The 13,820-nt window shown below is 51.8% G+C and overlaps 1 long non-coding RNA gene across 1 annotated transcript in view; it reads left to right on the top strand.

Moving 5' to 3' along the window:
* Window positions 1-13,820, top strand: part of LOC143676665 (uncharacterized) — a 49,110-nt gene that overhangs the window by 1,642 nt on the left and 33,648 nt on the right. The window lies entirely within an intron of this gene.

The raw sequence follows: 13,820 nt of genomic DNA, 5'->3' as shown, positions 1-13,820 counted from the left end.
GATGAAATGTGGGTTCTTCTTGTCCCTTCCATATGGCTTTGCAAATTTCTATTTGGTTAAACTTCCTCTTCTTCGTCTTTTTTTCCAGAAAGAATTCTATCCACTGTACATTTCTTGCAACTACTAATGTGTTTTGATTGGTTAGAGTGAATCCTTATAAATCTTAATTTCCTTGGAAGAAAACACTCCATAATACTTTGCAAATAGCAGAGTTTTGAAATCCAGAGTCCTCTGTCTGATGAGTAGAAGCCCTGGTGTGTGACTCGGCTCAGGAAGCCCCAGCTTTGTGGGTGGCAATAGCTCTGCCAGCTGGCGTAGTTACTGTTGGTGCCAGCAGTGCTAGCTTCCTCCCAGCATGGCAAGGATGGACACGCTGTGCTGCCCTTCCTGAGCCCGTGGCTGTCAGCACCCTTTGCAGCAGGGAGGGATGTGGGAGGATCTGGTCCTGCATCTCCCAGTTTGACAGTGGTAGCAGTGAGGCCCTCAGGCCGAAGGAGAATTACATTTCTCAACTCAGCCTTCCTGGGAACTTGTTCCTGTCCTTCTCTTTTCCTTCCCCTTTCTTTGTCTCCTCCTCCTCTTCCTCCTCCTCCTCCTTCCACAGGCATTTACAGGTATTTACGGTTAATGGCCCTAAGCCGCATGGCAGTTTACCATCTTTGATACTGACCTTGTGTCTCAGGCTGGGGGGCCGCCCTCTGGACAGAGAAGCCTCTGTGACCTCCATGTCACATCCCCCATGAAGTTCCTAGGAAAGGGTCAAAGGCGGCTCCATCCCACTTGACCACACCATGCCCATCCTCCATGAGACTCTTTCCCCCCTGAGTTCTGATACCATCAGCCCTAATTCACTCTCTAGGTATGACTTTTTCCATTCTCCCTTCTGTTGCCATTGCCCAAGGGTCTGTCCTTGATGTGCCCCCAGCTCCCCCTTTCCTCCTTCTCTTCTTAATTAACCTCTCAACTCCATTCCTCCAGGGACGTCTCACTCCACACGGGAACTTCCCCCATGTGCCTGCCTCATGTTTTCTCCTATGCTTTAGGTGTGTCTACCCGGACGCCACTTCAGCACCTCACACTGTCATCTAAGACTGAACTCACCACTTCTTCTTCACAAATGTATGAAGTCACCCGGACCTTGAGTCAAGTTCTCAACTCTCCCCATCCTTCCATTTTTCTTTTAGGAAAATGAAAAGATGGACCAGACAAGCGCTTCGCAAACTGCCTTTAAAGGGGGCTGCTGTCATGACCTGCTGTCTGGGCTCCCCCACGTCACTCCCAGTTGTGACATCTATGACACACACAGACCCCTGAGCACCCCACCTGCACACTGACGATGGCACACCTGCACTCGGGGCACACACGGGCCCCTGAGCACTCCACCTGCACACTGACGATGGCACACCTGTGCTCAGAGCAGTAAGCTGGAGTTAGGCGGCACAAATGTGCATCTGCAGCAACCAAAGCCTGTCCCATTTTTTTTTTAATTAATTAAAAAAAAATAACTAACACAACATTTAGAAATCATTCCATTCTACATATGCAATCAGTAATTATTAATATCATCACATAGATGTATGATCATCATTTCTTAGTACATTTGCATCGATTTAGAAAAAGAACTAACAAAACAACAGAAAAAGATATAGAATGGTAATATAGAGAAAAAATAAAAATAATAAAAATAAAAAATAATAAAAATATATAAAAAAGGAAAAAAAACACAAACAAACAAACAAAAAAACTATAGCCCAGATGCAGCTTCATTCAGTGTTTTAACATAATTACATTTCAATTAGATAGTATTGTGCTGTCCATTTTTGAGTTTTTGTATCTAGTCCTGTTGCACAGTCTGTATCCCTTCAGCTCCAATTACCCATTGTCTTACCCTGTTTCTAACTCTTGATGGTCTCTGTTACCAATGACATATTCCAAGTTTATTCTCTAATGTCAGTTCACATCAGTGGGACCATACAGTATTTGTCCTTTAGTTTTTGGCTAGACTCACTCAGCATAATGTTCTCTAGGTCCATCCATGTTATTACATGCTTCATAAGTTTATTCTGTCTTAAAGCTGCATAATATTCCATCGTATGTATATATAACAGTTTGTTTAGCCACTCTTCTGTTGATGGACATTTTGGCTGTTTCTGTCTCTTTGCAATTGTAAATAATGCTGCTATAAACATTGGTGTGCAAATGTCCGTTTGTGTCTTTGCCCTTAAGTCCTTTGAGTAGATTCCCAGCAATGGTATTTCTGGGTCGTATGGCAATTCTATATTCAGTTTTTTGAGGAACCACCAAACTGCCTTCCACAGTGGTTGCACCATTTGACATTCCCACCAACAGTGGATAAGTGTGCCTCTTTCTCCACATCCTCTCCAGCACTTGTTATTTTCTGTTTTGTTGATAATGGCCATTCTGGTGGGTGTGAGATGATATCTCATTGTGGTTTTGATTTGCATTTCTCTAATGGCCAGAGACATTGAGCATCTCTTCATGTGCCTTTTGGCCATTTGTATTTCCTCTTCTGAGAGGTGTCTGTTCAAGTCTTTTTCCCATTTTGTAATTGGGTTGGCTGTCTTTTTGTTGTTGAGTTGAACAATCTCTATAAATTCTGGATACTAGACCTTTATCTGATATGTCGTTTCCAAATATTGTCTCCCATTGTGTAGGCTGTCTTTCTACTTTTTGATGAAGTTCTTTGATGCACAAAAGTGTTTAATTTGGGGGAGCTCCCATTTCTTTCTTTCTTTCTTTCTTCAGTGCTCTTGCTTTAGGTTTAAGGTCCATAAAACCACCTCCAATTGTAAGTTTCATAAGATATCTCCCTACATTTTCCTCTAAATGTTTTATGGTCTTAGACCTAATGTTTAGATCTTTGATCCATTTTGAGTTAACTTTTGTATAGGGTGTGAGATACGGGTCTTCTTTCATTCTTTTACATATGGATATCCAGTTCTCTAGGCACCATTTATTGAAGAGACTGTTTTGTCCCAGGTGAGTTGGCTTGACTGCCTTATCAAAGATCAAATGTCCATAGATGAGAGGGTCTATATCTGAGCACACTATTTGATTCCATTGGTCGATATATCTATCTTTATGCCAATACCATGCTGTTTTGATCACTGTGGCTTCATAATATGCCTTAAAGTCAGGCAGCGCGAGACCTCCAGCTTCGTTTTTTTTCCTCAAGATGTTTTTTGCAATTCGGGGCACCCTGCCCATCCAGATAAATTTGCTTATTGGTTTTTCTATTTCTGAAAAATAAGTTGTTGGGATTTTGATTGGTATTGCATTGAATCTGTAGATCAATTTAGGTAGGCTTGATATCTTAACCATATTTAGTCTTCCAATCTATGAACACGGTATGCCCTTCCATCTATTTAGGTCTTCTGTGATTTCTTTTAGCAGTTTTTTGTAGTTTTCTTTATATAGGTTTTTTGTCTCTTTAGTTAAATTTATTCCTAGGTATTTTATTCTTTTAGTTGCAATTGTAAATGGGATTCGTTTCTTGATTTCCTCCTTGGCTTGTTCATTATTAGTGTATAGAAATGCTACAGATTTTTGAATGTTGATCTTGTAACCTGCTACTTTGCTGTACTCATTTATTAGCTCTAGTAGTTTTGTTGTGGATTTTTCCGGGTTTTCGACGTATAGTATCATATCGTCTGCAAACAGTGATAGTTTTACTTCTTCCTTTCCAATTTTGATGCCTTGTATTTCTTTTTCTTGTCTAATTGCTCTGGCTAGAACCTCCAACACAATGTTGAATAATAGTGGTGATAGTGGACATCCTTGTCTTGTTCCTGACCTTAGGGGGAAAGTTTTCAATTTTTCCCCATTGAGGATGATATTAGCTGTGGGTTTTTCATATATTCCCTCTATCATTTTAAGGAAGTTCCCTTGTATTCCTATCTTTTGAAGTGTTTTCAACAGGAAAGGATGTTGAATCTTGTCGAATGCCTTCTCTGCATCAATTGAGATGATCATGTGATTTTTCTGCTTTGATTTGTTGATATGGTGTATTACATTAATTGATTTTCTTATGTTGAACCATCCTTGCACACCTGGGATGAATCCTACTTGGTCATGATGTATAATTCTTTTAATGTGTTGTTGGATATGATTTGCTAGAATTTTATTGAGGATTTTTGCATCTATATTCATTAGAGAGATTGGTCTGTAGTTTTTTTTTTTGTAATATCTTTGCCTGGTTTTGGTATGAGGGTGATGTTGGCTTCGTAAAATGAATTAGGTAGTTTCCCTCCACTTCGATTTTTTTGAAGAGTTTGAGGAGAGTTGGTACTAATTCTTTCTGGAATGTTTGATAGAATTCACATGTGAAGCCATCTGGTCCTGGACTTTTCTTTTTAGGAAGCTTTTGAATGACTAATTCAATTTCTTTACTTGTGATTGGTTTGTTGAGGTCATCTATTTCTTCTTGAGTCAAAGTTGGTTGTTCATGTCTTTCCAGGAACCTGTCCATTTCATCTAAATTGTTGTATTTATTAGCGTAAAGTTGTTCATAGTATCCTGTTATTACCTCCTTTATTTCTGTGAGGTCAGTAGTTATGTTTCCTCTTCCATTTCTGATCTTATTTATTTGCATCCTCTCTCTTCTTCTTTTTGTCAATCTTGCTAAGGGCCCATCAATCTTATTGATTTTCTCATAGAACCAACTTCTGGTCTTATTGATTTTCTCTATTGTTTTCATGTTTTCCATTTCATTTATTTCTGCTCTAATCTTTGTTATTTCTTTCCTTTTGTTGCTTTGGGATTAGTTTGCTGTTCTTTCTCCAGTTCTTCCAAGTGGACAATTAATTCATGAATTTTTGCCTTTTCTTCTTTTCTGATAAAGGCATTTAAGGCAATAAATTTCCCTCTTAGCACTGCCTTTGCTGCGTCCCATAAGTTTTGATATGTTGTGTTTTCATTTTCATTCGCCTCTAGGTATTTACTAATTTCTCTTGCAATTTCTTCTTTGACCCACTTGTTGTTTAAGAGTGTGTTGTTGACCCTCCACGTATTTGTGAAGTTTCTGGCACTCCGCCTATCATTGATTTCCAGCTTCATTCCTTTATGATCCGAGAAAGTGTTGTGTATGATTTCAATCTTTTTAAATTTGTTGAGACTTGCTTTGTGACCCAGCATGTGGTCTATCTTTGAGAATGATCCATGAGCACTTGAGAAAAAGGTGTATCCTGCTGTTGTGGGATGTAATGTCCTATAAATGTCTGTTAAGTCTAGCTCATTTATAGTAATATTCAGATTCTCTATTTCTTTATTGATCCTCTGTCTAGATGTTCTGTCCATTGATGAGAGTGGGGAATTGAAGTCTCCAACTATTATGGTATATGAGTCTATTTCCCTTTTCAGTGTTTGCAGTGTATTCCTCATGTATTTTGGGCCATTCTGGTTCGGTGCGTAAATATTTATGATTGTTATATCTTCTTGTTTAATTGTTCCTTTTATTAGTAGATAGTGTCCTTCTTTGTCTCTTTTAACTGTTTTACATTTGAAGTCTAATTTGTTGGGTATTAGTATAGCCACTCCTGCTCTTTTCTGGTTATTATTTGCATGAAATACTTTTCCCAACCTTTCACTTTCAAGCTATATTTATCTTTGGGTCTAAGATGTGTTTCCTGTAGACAGCATATAGAAGGATCCTGTTTTTTAATCCATTCTGCCAGTCTATGTCTTTTGATTGGGGAATTCAGTCCATTAACATTTAGAGTTATTACTGTTTGGATAATATTTTCCTCTACCATTTTGCCTTTTGTATTATATATATCATATCTGACTTCCCTCCTTCTACACTCTTCTCCATACCTCTCTCTTCTGTCTTTTCATATCTGACTCTAGTGCTCCCTTTAGTATTTCTTGCAGAGCTGGTCCCTTGGTCACAAATTCTCTCAGTGACTTTTTGTCTGAGAATGTTTTAATTTCTCCCTCATTTTTGAAGGACAATTTTGCTGAATATAGGAGTCTTGGTTGGCAGTTTTTCTCTTTTAGTAACTTAAATATATCATCCCACTGTCTTCTAGCTTCCATGGTTTCTGCTGAGAAATCTACACATAGTCTTATTGGGTTTCCCTTGAATGTGATGGATTGTTTTTCTCTTGCTGCTTTCAAGATCCTCTCTTTCTCTTTGACCTCTGACATTCTAACTAGTAAGTGTCTTGGGGAACTCCTATTTGGGTCTAGTCTCTTTGGGGTGCGCTGTACTTCTTGGATCTGTAATTTTAGGTCTTTCATAAGAGTTGGGAAATTTTCAGTGATAATTTCTTCCATTAGTTTTTCTCCTCCTTTTCCCTTCTCTTCTCCTTCTGGGACACCCACAACATGTATATTTGTGTGCTTCATATTATCATTCAATTGCCTGATCCCCTGCTCAAATTTTTCCATTCTTTTCCGGATAGTTTCTGTTTCTTTTTGGAATTCAGATGTTACATCCTCCAGTTCACTAATTCTGGCCTCTGTCTCTTTAAATCTACCATTGTAGGTTTCCATTGTTTTTTCCATCTTTTCTACTTTGTCCTTCAATCCCATAAGTTCTGTGATTTGTTTTTTCAGACTTTCCATTTCTTCTTTTTGTTCAGCCCATGCCTTCTTCATGTCCTCCCTCAATTTATTGATTTGGTTTTTGAAGAGGTTTTCCATTTCTGTTCATATATTCAGAATTAGTTGTCTCAGCTCCTGTATCTCATTTGAGCTATTGGTTTGTTCCTTTGACTGGGCCATATCTTCAATTTTCCTGGTGTGATCCATTATTTTTTGCTGGTGTCTGGGCATTTAATCAGATTTACCTGGGTGTGGGACCCAGCAGGTTGAAAGACTTTCCTGTGAAGTCTCTGGGCTCTGTTTTTCTTATCCTGCCCAGTATGTGGTGCTTGTCTGTCTGCGGGTCCCACCAGTGAAAGATGCTGTGGCTCCTTTAACTTTGGAAGACTCTCGCTGTGGGGGAGGGTTGCCAGCCGAAGAGGCTTGGGGGTGTGCTGATCCAAATCTCCCAGCTGCCCAGGAAGGAGGGAGGGAGGGCCTCTGGCCATCAGCCGCCATGGCCCGGGGAAGCGCGCACCTCTCAAGGACCTCACCGCAGTGGATTCTCTTAGCCGGTTCAGCCGTTCCAGAATGGGATACACTGTGTTTGGAAGCCATGCGTGGGGTGGGGGGGGCACCAGCCGCCGCGGCTTGAGGGACCGCCGGTCCAAATCTCCCAGCCGGCCCGGGAAGGAGGGAGGGAGGGGCTCCGGTCGCCAGCCTCCACGGCCCAGGGAAGTGTGCGCCTCTCGGGGACCTCACCACAGCAGATTCTCTTAGCCAGTTCAGCCGTTCCAGAATAGGGTACCCTGTTTTCTGGTCTGTGCTGTGGCTCCGGGGGCTGTTCTGTACTGTTTCTAGTTCTTTAGTAGCTGTTCTGGAGGAGGAACTAAGACCCGCGCATCTTACTAAAGCCGCCATCTTCTCCAGAAGTCCAAGCCCGTCCCATTTAATCAATAAATCAAAAACCACCCTTTGCAGGTGCAGGCCCTTTCCCCTGTGGCTCCCCTGGGTGTAGACACAGAGAATGAAAGCCCTGGCCTGGGGATCACCAGCGTTCTGCCTCTGTCACCTCTGTTGCTGGCCACCCCCTCTCTGTGAGCTCAGCGCCAACTTCGTGCTGTCTGTTCCCCGCCCCCTGCGCTACCTTTGCTCCACCCCACCTCGTGTGTGAGCCAGATGAGCCCTTCCCTTTCCCATCCACGTCCGACAGGAATCACCCAGGGCCTGCAGGTGCAGCCATGTGCTGGTCTGAACCACACCTGTGGCCTGGAGGCTACCCAGGACTCACCTGGCCTCCCCACTCTCCAGTGCCCATGGCAGCCACAGGGCCCTGGCAGCACTCACCACGGTCACCCTCCCACCTGCCCAGGTGCCCCAGGCCCCGTCTGCCTTCCCTCCAGGCCTTCCCCACGCCTCCCCCAGCCACATGCACGCTCTGCTCTCCAGTCCCCGCCTTCGCCCCCAGCCCCTCCCTCTTGGCCTCGCCTCCCCTTCAGGGAAGCTTCCCCTCATGGCCTACCCCAAAGGTCAGCCCCCTCGCCTGCCCCTCTGCCTGGGCGGCTTCCTCAGCACCTGGGCGTCCGGCCTGGGGCTTCTTGCTCCTTATTGCCGGGATCCCATGTCCCTGCCCTGGAAGGAAGCACCTGGGACAGGCCCCACCATGGGCACTGCTGGCCCCAGAGCCCTGGACCCAGGCCGCGTGGCTAAGGGTCAGCTGCACTTTAGCCTTTGGGGCAGGACGGGGTGTGCCGGGGGTCAGAGGGCAGCGGCAGGGAGACACTGGGTGTCCCTTCTCCTGCTCTTGCCCTCCCGGTCACAATCATCCAGGGAAGCTCCAGTGGTGGTGACGCCCATCCCTTCCCAGGGCACTCCAGGGGGCCCAGCCACAGCTCGGCTGGACGACAGGCCACTTCCACCCACTTCAACCCAGTGCCCTCAACCAGGCCCCATGTACTCTAGACAGCCTGCCCAGGACGCCGCCCTGGACTGCAGTGACCCGCAGGCCACCCACCCACCAGGGCCCTTGCAGAAGGGGCTGCGACCCATCTCCGGGCACTTCACATCAGAGCGCTTAGAACAAGGGGTGGGTGCCCCGAGAAGGGCGGGAGGGCAGTGCGCGCAGGGGCTCCGGGGCCAGCTGAGGGGTGATGCCGCCTCATTCCCCTCCCTGGAGACCCTGACAAGGTGATCAGGGATGGGGGGTGGGTCTTCTAGTGTTGCTGGGGCCTGAGGGAGTAACTTGGGGTCCCAGCTCCCTTGGGAGTGAGATGAGCCCCGGTGGACCCTGGGGGAGCACAAACCCCAAAGGAGGTGGGCAGGGGCCTGGGAGGGGCAACACCCAGGACCCTCCTGACGGCAGCTGGACCCCAGGCCGTGGCGCCTCTCCTGGCCAGCAGCTGCCCCTGGATGACGGTGGGCATGGGTGACCAGCTGGGCAGGATGGCCGTTGGTGCAAACTGGGACAGTCCCTAGCAAATGGGGGAGTTGGCACCCGCCCTCAGGGACAACTGCCATGTCTGGAGAGGAGGGTGGCCATGGCTGGGGAGGGGTGCCCCCGGCCCCAGAGGTGGAGGCCTGGCAAACTGCTTACGCCCCTAAGCACAGAACAGCGGTCACCAGTGCAGATCCTTCCACCCCAGAGTGCAAGAGCTGAGGCTGAGCTGTGCCCACTGCATCCCTGACACCAGGCTCAGAGGCGCCTCATGCTCCCCCCTGCAACCCTCGACGTCAGGATGAGCCGATGCTGGAAGATCCTCTCTTCCAGCCCCACCAGCCCCTTCTGGGTTGGACTGTCCTTGTTGCCCCTTTCCTGGGCCAGCCTACCACCCCGGGACCTTGATCAGCCCCAGTCTGGGACCCCCTCCCCGCTTGTTTCCCTTACACACCTGCAATTGCTGAGCAAGGTCAGCACCCATCCTCGTGACCACGACCCACACGGCTGGTGCCCAAGCGCCCAGGCCCCAGCAGGGCCACTGAAACAGACAAGCTCACAGCAAGCCCAGCGCTGCTGTCTTGGCTGGTTTCGATCCATCTGCCCGAGGGTCTAGGGCAACTCAGGTTTCCTGGGGAACACGGACTCCAGCCTGTCAGGGGCCAGCCGTGGAGCAGGAGCCAAGTGGGCAGTGGGGGTTCTGCGGGCATGGGCATGGCCCCCAGGCCCTATGCGCCCTTAGAAGCTGTGTAGTGAACCTGCCGTGCAGCGCACCCCATGTCCTGCAGGGGCCCAGGCCTTCTCCCAGCAGCAGGGCACCCTGGTCTGAGGATTTCTCCCTGGGCGCCCAAGAGCACCGTCTCTGTGAGGGGTGGGCACTGTTTGTCCATTCCTCGGTTTCCCGCATGCAGCCTGGGCCCGGCAGGGCCAGCTGCCCGAGGGTCCTAGAGGAACAGGGTGAGGTCCCTGGACGGCTCTCCACAGGGACTGACCTAAGAAATGCTGATGCCCTCAGGGTCCGGGCAGCTCACCTCCAGGGACTGTCCTTGTATGCCCTCTTGGCACCCGGACCAGGGTGAGCTTGGAGAGCTCTCGGGAGCCTCGAGGCCTGGCTGCACCCCCAACCTGCTGGGTCAGGCCTGGGGAACAGCTGGGCCTTGGGACTTTCTAAAGCCCCTGCTGGCCCAGTCCTCAGCTGGGGCCCGGAACCCTGAGCTGCTGCGGCTTCCACATTTCTCTAAGGGTGAGACTCGCCTGTTCTCCTTAAAAACACAAATTCCTGGGTCTTGCCCCAGTCTGCCTGTGGGGCCTCCAGGTGCTGTGGGTTCTGCCGGTCTGAAGGATTCTTCGCAAGGAGCGGGCCAGGCTGTCTGCATGCCAGACCCTCCCAACCGGCTCCTGGCGCGTGTTCTCGCTGTGGCGTGGCTCTCCTGGGTGACGTGCTCTGCCTCCCCACTAAGCCCCAGGGCAGCTCCAACTCTGCTCGGCAACGTGTCCGGATGCCTAGCGTTTGGTAGCTGCTCAACCAGTGTTTGTTGAATGAATAAACAGCCTGTTTGTGATGGAAGGCAGTTATGAAACCTCTTTGTCCACTTTCTCGAGTTGCAATACGGAGAAATTTCTGTCTCCTTCATGCACTAAAGGGGGACCCATACCTGAAAGTCACGTCTAGAGTTACCCTCGTTTTCAAAGGACATTTGTGGCACTTACAGGCCACGTGGACTGCTGCTCACTGACGCTGGGCCCTGGGGAAGGGGGTGCTGGGAGGCCTTCGCCAGGGTAGGGCTGCTGTGCCCCCCTCACCTTCCTCCCAGCCCTGCAGGTCCCCCTGCCAGGCTTCCGACGGCCCCATGATGATGCACTGTGGGCCGTGCGGGGCGTGCTGCGGGCAGAGGCCGATGGCAGCTTCTCGCCCCCCGGGGCTTCTCCAGCCCCAGGGCCACTGTCTCTGCTCTCCGCCCATGGCCTTCGGGACAGCTGTATGTTTTCATGGCATCATCAGGAAAGTAGGAAATGGTTTGGAAAAACAGGGACCCGTGGAACCACGGCTGAGGGAGATGGAGCCCTGGACAAGCACCCTGGCAGCCCTGTGGCGTTTATGGATTTCAGCACAGCTCCCGCACGCAAGAATGTGTGCTCTGTGCTGGGAAAGATGAACAGCCAAGAAGATAGGGCCAGGGTTCTGCTGCGGCCAGCGGGGCAGGCGTGAGGGGGAGCAAGTTGCGTGTTGGTGGGAGACGCGCTGGCCAGGGTGCAGCAGTGGGCCCGGAGAGGACGCAGGCAGGTACCAGCAGTCAGTCCCCCAAGTGTCCTGTGCTGCCCCGCAGGTGGGCCGGGGTGGGCTGCAGACCCCCTCGCAAGTGGAGGTGCCTGTGCCGTGGCGGCCCCTCTCCCGCCCCTGGCCGGCTCCTCGGGCCCCACGCTCAGGCAGCTCTGGGGTTCGCAGGGCTGAGTGGCCTTGGAGGGGTCCCGTGGTTTTCTATAGGAAGGGGATTTTAGGGTCCGTTTCAGACACACCCCCCATGGAGGCGCCTCTCCGGAAGGGGCCCCTCGTTTCTTTGCAGTGAGAATTCAGCCTGGACTCTGTGGCTGGCCTGAGGCATCGTTGTTTGCTGTCCACTGAGGCCCCTGAGGCTGCGCCCAGCCATCAGCCTGGCCTGAGCCACCGTGTCACGTTCCAGCTGAGATGCTGGGACGGGCGGGGGCTTCCCCCGGGGTTGGGACTGGGCTGACCGCTCAAGGGGCAGCTTGTCCTCACTGAACCCCATGCTCTGGGCCCCCCGGGGAGTGGGCTGGTGAGTCCGGGTTGAGCGCAGGTCTCGGGACCATGCTGCTCTCTGTCCTGGAGGGGCTGCTGGGAGCTGCACCTCTGCCTCCCCTCAGCCCCTACAGACCCCCAAACCCCATTGCCTGAGCCGCAGGAAGGGCTAGGGCAGCATCACGCATGGCCCTGCAACGCCGCGCGTCCTTCCAAAGGCGGCCAGGCCTTGGTCCCACCCACGTTGGGGCTGGCATTGGGGTGACCTGTAGGCCACATGCCCAGCTGGGACTCAGGGTGGCCACCTCGGCCCTCCACGGCCGCCCTCGGTCTGCAACCCCTTCTCCTTCCCAGAGCCAATAGTGGACCCAGTGTCCACAGCGAAGGGCAGGGGTCCATGGCGAAGAAGAGGGGAGATGGTGCAGGAACAGACGTGGACAAAGAAGCACGAAGGCCCTGCAGGGCTGAGGCCGTGGGACAGCCTCCCCGCCGTCCACGCAGCCTCCCTGCCATCCACACAGTTTCCCCCCGTCCACGGGCTCCGTCCACGCAGCCTCCCCGCTGCCCGTCCTCTGGGGGAAGACGTGCCTTCTCAGACTCTTGTTTCCTATGGACATCCCACATCTTTCCGGGAGCCTCACCCGTGTTCTCTGTACCCCCTGGAGTCGCCGGGAGCCACGTGTCAATGGTGCCTGCACGGCACGTTCTCCCTTTCAGGGCTGCCCTTGTCTCTCCAAGCAGCCTGGCCTCCCCGCCCCCTGCCCCGGCCTCCCTCCACCCACAGTGCCCCTGTCGTCATGGGCCCAGTAAAGGCTGCGATGCCCCTCCGCCTCCCACCTCCCAGCCCCAGCGCTGCACCCTGCTGCAGGGTTCGTCTCCCTGGAAGGCAAGGAGAAGCTGGGTGCACCCGCCGCCCTGGCCCGGGAAAACATCCACCTGGGCTGGTGACCACAGAGAGCCCTCGGGCCCTAGAAGCCCCGTGTCCGTGTGGCCGACCTCACCCTCGTGTCCGTGTGGCCGACCTCACCCTCGTGTCCGTGTGGCCGACCTCACCCTCGTGTCCGTGTGGCCGACCTCACCCTCCGGGCCCTCGGTGACCGTGTGCGGCAGGCACCCCTTGCCCAGGGCCCACCCCCTGTGCTGCCGTTGAGCAGGACACAGTTTCCCCCGCTGGGAGCCGTGCGCCAGGCCTGCTGGTCACAGCAGCTGAGTCTCACCTATGAGGTCAGGTCAGGAGCCGCAGGGCAGGGGCCAGTGGCCGGACCCGCCTCCACCCAGGATCCGGAGGCAGGACAATGTGACCCAGAGCCTGCCCCGTCCAGCCTCATCGTCCACTGGGGCCGACAGCAGAACTGGGTCCCTCGGATGAGGACACGCCGCCTGTGCCAGTGGATGGGCTAAAGTGACTTTTCCCAGACGGCTGGCTCGGCGGGCAGCGAGCCGGGGCCCCGGGAGGCAGGCGACGCTGTCGGGGCTCGGGGTCCCTGCTCTGAGATGCACCCCGTCTCCTGGGGACATGTTTCTCATCACTGGGTCTTCTCTGGCATGGAAAGGAGAGACCTTTGCATGGGGGAGGGGGTGGCCCAGAGTGTCCCATTGCGGAGAAACGAAACAGCAAAACCCCTCCCTTTCCCTTCCCCTTGCGTGACACGGTCCGAGTCTAAGGTTCGGGGTTTGGGGACACCTTTACTTTCCCGTCAAATGGACAGGAGGACTGTTCCGAGGGATGCACCCCTGGGCGGTCCTGCCAGAGAAGGGATGCACACAGGCTCGTGAACAGACCGGAGTGCTCCACGCCCTGGGCTGTGGGAGGTCCGTGGGCCCTGGAAGGAGCCTGGAAGAGGACAAGGGATCCGGAGGTTTGGGGTCCAAGCCGATGCCCTGGAGCTTGGCAGGCAGCCCCTGGGGCAGCCTCAGGACACCTCGCAGCCCTGCCCTTGTCCACCCTGCGGCCGCATCATGCTTGGCAGGGGACTTCCTGGCTGGCGACCAATGCAGGCCACGCTGCCCAGCACGCAGACCTCAGTGTCCTGGGAGAGACGCGGCGCGAACAGCAGGACATGCAAGGAGGAGAGCAGACGGTGC

The sequence above is a fragment of the Tamandua tetradactyla genome, chromosome 3, assembly GCF_023851605.1.
Source record: "Tamandua tetradactyla isolate mTamTet1 chromosome 3, mTamTet1.pri, whole genome shotgun sequence".
Classification (NCBI taxonomy): Eukaryota; Metazoa; Chordata; class Mammalia; order Pilosa; family Myrmecophagidae; genus Tamandua; species Tamandua tetradactyla.
This window is presented reverse-complemented; position numbering and strand designations above follow the sequence as displayed.